This window comes from Dermacentor silvarum, chromosome 7 (assembly GCF_013339745.2).
Source record: "Dermacentor silvarum isolate Dsil-2018 chromosome 7, BIME_Dsil_1.4, whole genome shotgun sequence".
NCBI classification, from domain to species: Eukaryota; Metazoa; Arthropoda; class Arachnida; order Ixodida; family Ixodidae; genus Dermacentor; species Dermacentor silvarum.
Window position 1 is genome coordinate 65636176 of NC_051160.1, and position 8051 is coordinate 65644226.

Below are 8051 nucleotides of genomic sequence, written 5' to 3' on the forward strand. Positions count from 1 at the left end.
TGCCAGATCCTAGAAAGTGGCTTTCGAGGATCCAGAGACGAACAGAAGGTCCTCCACCGTTGTTTTCCCATTTTTTGAAGGTGACGCCGTATTTTTCGTTGAGCATGTCGACATGAGACAAGGTCTAATGTCGATTGAGTTCGCCTAACCTTCCTTTCCGCTCTACGACGAATTGCGCGGAGCCGTTCATATTCAATATCAATCGCCGTTCTGGATGTAGGTGCACTGATAAACTTTGTTGTCTTCTGCACTGATGATACAATAATGTCTTCTATATCAGATGGTGAAGTGATGTCTCCGCAATACTCTTCGACACATGTAGAGAATGTGGACCAATCAGTGCAGCGTACAGTAGATGCAGTTGCTTGCACAAACCACTTCATCTGCACATATGTTGGTATATGATCGCTCCGATGCGTTTCTATGTCCATGCACCAGCTGACTGAGGGCAGGAGGCTTTGAGACACAATAGTGAGGTCTAAGCAACTTCCGTAGGTAGTGCCGCGGATGTAAGTGGGAGACCCATCGTTGATGACAGTCAGACCCTCAGTTTCTATGAAGTCCATCAAGTTCCTACCCCGACAGTTCATTGCGGCACTTCCCCAGTAAGGATGGTGAGCATTGAAGTCTCCAATAAGAACCTGAGGGCCTGGGGAACTTTGTAACACAGTAGACAGGTAGGAGAGGTCAAATCTTTGGCTAGGAGGTATGTAGGCGCCGATGACCGAAAACACATGCAGTTTATGTTTTAGTGTCACGCACACATATTCATTGCTGTCATGTGGAGTGATCGTGTGCCGAACAAACGTCATGTCGCTGCGTATACACATTAACACTTTGCTCTTGTGTCCATCTTCACGTGACCAGAGCTTAACGTATCCAGAAAGGCGAAAGTCCGACGTGAGATTTGGCTCGCATATCACGATCACTGGGAAGCGGTATTTGAAAACCCGTTGCCTAAAGTCAGACATGCGGCCGCATAGACCTCGAGCATTCCATTGCATTATAACAGAATGGTGCATCTTCTGTTCCAATGTCCAGTGTTTTATCGTGAGAGCCATGATTGCCACCCTTATTTTAGAGCCGCTAATAGCGGCTCCATAGCATCTAACGCCTTCACGACAGATAATGCAGTTGGCGTTGCCAATCCGGAGATCAATATACGCATAGTGTTTACTAGTTGTTTAAGCATGTCTATCATCTTTTCATTTTCAAGCCTTTCATTACCCTCCCGGCTCTTGGGGAGCACCGAAGGAGTATCTCCACCTGAAGCCCTTTGTGGTAGCGAAGGCCACGCTACAGCCGAAGAGGTTGGACGCACGTTGGATGACGCTTCATTCCTTGACGGGCGCGGAGGTACTGGAGGAGGCGCAGCTTGTGTTTGCCGGCCTTGCTCTCTCTGTGGTACGTTTTGCATCCAAGTACTCAAAGGAAGTGACTCTTTCTCTCGGGACTTGCTCTGTGAGCGGCGACGCCGTTGCCGCAACCGGCGCCTTTTCTTGCGGACGGAATTGGCAGCGTCCTTGTGCGTGGAGTTCTCTCTCACCATTTTTCGCAGTATTTGTCTCTCCTCTGCCATTTTGGGGCAGTCCTTGAATGTCGCTTCATGGGCTCCGGAGCAATTTGCACATTTCATGGCGTCAGTCTCACAGGAGTCTACCTGATGAGCACCACCACATCTACGGCACGACGTAGGGCTCTTACACACAGCACTCACGTGGCCCAGTTTGAAACACTTGTGACACAGTAACGGTCGTGGCACATATGGACGCACTGAGTGCCTCACATAACCTACTTTGATCGATGCTGGCAAAGAGTCTGACTCGAAGACCAACTTGATGCACCGGGAACGGCCGAATCGGTGGATGTCGAGTATTCGTACTGTCGACGATAGAAGAGATCGTAGGTCTTCATCCTTGGTGTCAATGTCCACATCTGATACAACACCAGTGCACGTATCGTTGCCGTACGCTAGGAATGAGCGAACTGGGATATTGCCAACCACTTCAATGGACTTCAAAGCCTCCAATACTGCCTGAGAACTCACGTCCACCGTTAGAATGTTCTTCCGAGCATTAATGCGGATCTCTCTCACATGTCCTGAGGCTATTCGATCGAAAAATTTAGTCAGCGATTGTCTGTTCAACGAATTCAAATTCGTTCCTGCCGTAGTTGGGGTGTAGCCCACGGAGAAGACCCGTTCATCGCATCTGCTTTTATGAGTAGAATCACTGCCTGCTGACGTCCGGCGAAGCTTGCGCTTCAAGTGGCGCGATTGGACTAGCGTGTAATCACTGTCCGATTCCATTTCTGCCGCTGTGGAGCTATCAGATGAATCGGGAAGCCTATAGTCGGTGATGTCGCGGTTTCCCACGGACAGGGCTACCGCCGCGGGACTCGCCTTGTCAGGAGGGCGCGGAGGTCCTCCGTCCCCCATTCCGGTGGACGACGTCTTCGGGGAAGCTCCTTATATCCAGAAGTCGCAAAACTTTGAAGAACCACAGAACAATGACGTTCGTTCCGCACTTCTTCGTCTTCTTCTAGCCATAATCTTAAAATGGGTATAGTGCAAGTTCACAATGGCGCACCACACTGTACAACCATCCGCGGCGCGCCGAACGCTGCCGGCCTACTTTATGCCGGCCTGGTCACGCACCAAGGCGCCGTCTCTCGAAGGAGGTGGCGAAAAACCCGCGCAACGGAACTCACAAACCATTGGCGTTTAAAAGACCATTGGCAACCCCATGTCAGCACCAAAAGATGAAAATCGAGTGTACGGTGCCCTGTATCTGCTTTATCTGCTTCACAGACTCATAACTTATTACCCAAGGTTCTTGCCACGCTGCGCCACCATCTTGCAGCCACTTCATGACTTGTTGGGTTGCCACATGAAACCAAGTGTTCCTTTACCTTGGACAGAACCAAAGCTTTCCTCGAAGACATAAAAGTGGAACTCGCCAAGGCGACACTCCTTGCTCATCCTATACCCAACAGCCTCACCTCCGTTATGGTCGACGCTTCGCATGTGGCTGTTGGTGCTGTCCTCCAAATTTGTCGCTGGCACATGGCAGCCCCTCTGTTTTTAGGGACGAAGCTCCTTAGGGTGTGGGTCGTTCCCTCCTCTGTAGTAGTAGTAGTAGTAGTAGAAGTAGTAGTAGTATGTAGCCACCTCTGGTTTATGAATTGCTCAATAGATGGCGTTGTGTGCCGTACGTGAAAGAGACACCGCATGTAGTTTTATGAAGTGTTCACTAGAAGTCCGTAGCTCTGGTTGGCATGGAGACCGCTACGTATGTATGTATACGCATATATACATATATATATATATATATATATATATATATATATAGTATAACTGGAAACCGACTTCCACTTCCGTTTCCACTTCCAGTTCCGCTTCCGGTTCCACTTCCGGTTCCCCTTCCGGTTTCGGAAGCCAGCTTCCGGCTTCCGGAGAACGCTTCCGGTGTTTTTCTCTCTCGTCCGTAGCTAGGTGCGCTGCGGTGGACAAGGGCGTTCGTTCCAGACGCGCGTTCTCTTTCTCTCGTTCCCGACGCGCGCTCTCTATCTTTGTTGTCCGTAGCTAGGGGCGCTGCGGTGCACAAGGGCGTTCGTTCCCGACGCGCGCTCTCTTTATCTCTCGTCCGTAGCTGTGGTTTACCCGAATGATCCCCCGGAGCTTCGCCCCACTCATCATTCACCCCGTGGATATGCTGTGATTTTTTTCATTGAGAACATGACACCCCAAGAGCAGCGCTACAGCACTTTTGGCCGCGAGTTGTTGGCTATATACCTTGCCATCAAACACGTCCGCCCCTACCTCGAAGGTCGTCAGTTCTTCATACTGACAGATCACAAGCCCCTAACGTATGCCCTGGATTCAAATAGTACCTGGTATACTCCCCGTGAGCTTCGACACCTGGCGTACATATCTGAGTTTACCAGCAACATTCGCCATGTCAACGGCAAGGACAACACTGTGGCCGATGCACTATCTCGGCTGCATGTCGACTCGACGTCCGTCACTAGACCTCAAGTGGATTTCACACTCTTGGCCGCTGCCCAGCGCGATGACGACGATCTCCGCAGGCTCCGCACCACTGGTACTTCAGTCGTGCTTGAAGAAGTTTTCATGCCTGGCAGTAACGTTCCTATCATCTGTGATACTTCAAGTAACCGCTGTCGTCCATATGTGCCACCAGCCTTTCGCTGAGCCATTTTTTGAGGCCCTACATTACCTGTCACAACCGGGAACAAGAGCGACGCAACGCCTAGTAACTTCTAAATATGTGTGTCCCCGCATAAATTCTGATGTTCTGAACTGGACGCGTGCTTGCATGAAATGCCAACAGGCTAAAGTTTCTAGACACACAGTCGGCCCAATAGAAAGTGTTCCACCTCCTAATGACTGCTTCAGTCATATCCATATAGATATCGTTGGCCCTTTGCCTCCTGTGCAAGAGCATAGATACATATTAACGTGCATCGACCGTTTTGCTCGTTAGCCTGAAACTGTTCCGCTTGCGAACATTAACGGAGAAACAGTCGCACAGGCTGTTGTCGAAGTCTGGGTCAGTCGATATGGCGTACGGTTTCCTATAACAACCGACCACGGTCGTCAGTCTGAGTCAACACTTTTCAGTAACATGTTGAAAACACTTAGTATCACACACATTAGGACAACTGCCTACCATCCTGCGTCTAATGGAATGGTGGATCGTTTTCATCGACAGTTAAAGGCTGCCCTAATGTGTTCTTACAACAGCGTGCCATGGACGGAACGACCTCCTCTTGTCATCGTCGGCCTGTGGACTGCACTGAAGAGCGACATGCAGTGCTCGATACGGCAGAACTTGTTTTTGGCACAACACTCCGCAAGCCCGGAGAGTTTTTTTTTGTTTTTTTTTTACACAGTCATAACCTCTATCCTTTGAAATCACCAAATACGCAAGCCGGCTTCGAGCAATGATGGACACCATTGCTCCGGAGGCCACCTGTTCGCCCCACTCGTCAGAACACGTTTGTCAGCCCGCACCTCAGCGACTGCACACATGTCTTCATACGCCGAGACGCAGTCCGTGCTCCGCTACAACCACCCTACGACGGCCCATTAAGGTTACTCAACCATACGCCCACAAAGTTTACAGTGATGATCAACGGGCGTGAGACACCGTATCTGCACTAACCGTCTTAAACCGGCGCATTTAGACGATGAATCGATAAGCACACACACACCGCTACCAACGCCTTCGAACCTACATATCGCCGTCCTCCAGTGCGTTTTGCTACAGATACGACCTTCATTTCTTCCTCTCACACCACTCAGCAGCCCCGCGGCTTCCTCACTAGAGGAGGGCCCTGTAGTGAGGAAGCCGCGAAAGAAAGAGGACGATGAAGTCGGGAGCGCGTGGTGTGGCGTTTGTTCCCCTATCGTCGTGTTTTCACCAGTGTGAATGTTAAAATATATATTACTGTGTAGCCAGATTAAATGCGTCGCTCCCTTACCTACAAATATATTTAAACTTGCACCCCATGGCCACACCGGCCAAGGCGTTCTGGTGCTTAGCACGGCGGCGCGGGAATTTCAGAGCCCTCCCCTCACACTCGCCACAACCATAGGTCCAGGCACTCTAGCTCGTTGGCTGCTTTATAAAGCTGCGCGTCTTAACGATTACGCCCGCCAAGCGCACCCTTGAGGTCACATGTGCTTGAAACCGATTTCTTCAGCCTGCAATTCACGTGCAGCAGCAAGGCAGTAATTGATAGAGGTCGTCCTGCATGAACGATGAAGAAGCAGAAAACATTTGTTTGACGAGCTCAACAAGACAAGTGCACACATTTCAGTCCTCCCTTACTTAGAGAATATATAGACGACTCCTTTACGCCTCTACTGCTGGATTGCACTGGTTCACATAGTGACCGCTGCGTAAACGCACGCTATCCGACCAGTGGATGTAAGATATTGTGCGCGCGCATGGTGGCTTAATTACATACGTTTTCTTTTTTGTGTTTGTTTTGTTTTGTTCTTTGCATTTTTACGCGTTCTATTGGAAATATTTACAAGATATTCAAGAGTGGTCCGCGTAACCGGCCATCTGGCACAGACAATAGTACGCAGAAGCTAGAGTCTACGCTTGTTAACAGGTGTTTCCAAGCTATTACGTCACTGTTCCAAGCTATTACGGGCCACGGTGCACGAAACACTCTCCTGTTAAAAGCAGGCCATCGTGCCATGAAACCCGTGTTGATGCATTTTATAAAGTATATTACCCGCTCAAGATCAGTAATAGAAACCACCGAGCAAAATATCGTGGCATGGATGTCAGCCATGGATGTCAGCATGTCATCCTACACGCATACGTACCTCATTTATACTGTCACATAGCAACCAAAAACGTATATTCTACCTAGTGTGTAGTTGTCAGAAAATTATGTAAATTCTGAACACGAGACTTCGTAACGAGCTGTATTAATGACTCCATTGTTGGTTCACTACCTCTTGGTAATTTTACGTGCCTTTTCCTGTGCCGTACTTTCTGCGCGTTTATTTTGTATTCTCTGTAGTGCAGAAATATATCTATTATAAAGGAGATTTATTGAGTTTTGTAGCGACAGCCGGTTGTAGGATGCACCGCGAACAGTCCCATAGCTCGGGCCTCTGCTGAGCGCTTGATGCTGCCGATGCTGCTGACTCTGCACCGACGTTCGTTATCTTCCTTGCACTACGTATATGTAGCTGCACGATTCAATCGCGGCCGATTCCAGCACCTATCTTTTGAGGCGGTCTTAAGTTCATCCGGTCAAGGTGATATAATGAACATTGATGTAATCACCAACGAAACGAAAGCAGTACGTTTCTAGTCGATGCGTACGCGTTAGTTTTGTGTTGTTTTCCACTGGTTTCTGCTTAAGGATGTGCGATCCAAGCCCCTGTTATACTGGGCCTTGGGTCAAACAGGAACAACCATGTTCCTTATTCACCAGTCCAGAATCACAAAAATGACCACTCTATTTCGTTTAATGAAGATATGATAGTTTATTCTCAACGCTAAAAACAAAAAAGAGATATGTAAGTACGCATCTTGCTCGCACACCTTTGTATTTTTTTTCTCAGCCATTGCGTAAGTCATCTTCGCATTCTCAACACAGCGCTGTCATAGTGAGCATATGTGTAATCAGTAATATGGATCAGCCACTATGTTTCATCCTGAGTATTAGGATCTGCAAAGCAAACATAGGAGCAGTGCCTTATCAGACAACTCTAAGCAAGAAAAAAACGTTGCTCTTTTTCCAGCGTTCGAAATTAATGCAATAAGCATCAATATGCAGCCGGTATATAGTCCTTGTAATGGAAGGTCGGAAAACAGCGAGATTTGCTAGCAGGATAAGGAAAAGGGCATGGTAGTGACCTTGATATCAGTAACATGCGGTCTCTTCCCTTGCCGGCCTCTAAAACGTTGCTGTGATACCTTCTGCGGCTCAGTAATCAATCTGACAGCAAGGCCGTTTTTAGCGAACCAGCAGAGAGCCTTACTACATTAAAAATTGGGCAGGCTGTATCAGAAACGCAGATGCATTGGCGTACGTGATACGCCTTGGGCGTACTGAAGACGGTGTATGGACGCTAGGGCGCATACATGACGTTGAAAAATACTCAGGCTACTTTTATTCACGCATTATAAAGCTTACAAATGCCCAACTTATGTTACAGATAGTGGGGGTCTTACGACCTAATTTGGCCATCGTGCTCACTCCCTAACCGTAGTGGGTCCGTTTGTTTTGTGGATGGGGTTTGGTCACTATAGAGTAAGGAAAAGACCCCCCCCCCCGCGTGCTCCTACTGGTGGCGTCCTACACTGCCCTGCGCCGCTCGAGATCACCACACTCGTTGATGGTACGGGCCTCTGCGCTCCCTATGGAGACGGACGCGTTCCGCCACGGACAAAGGGCTTCGATATCATTCTGTCTTGCGGCCCGAATCTCGCCACGCCTTTTCAGGACCGCATACGTGGTGAACGCAAAGTGGCAATAGCCGAGCAAACGTGAAATTT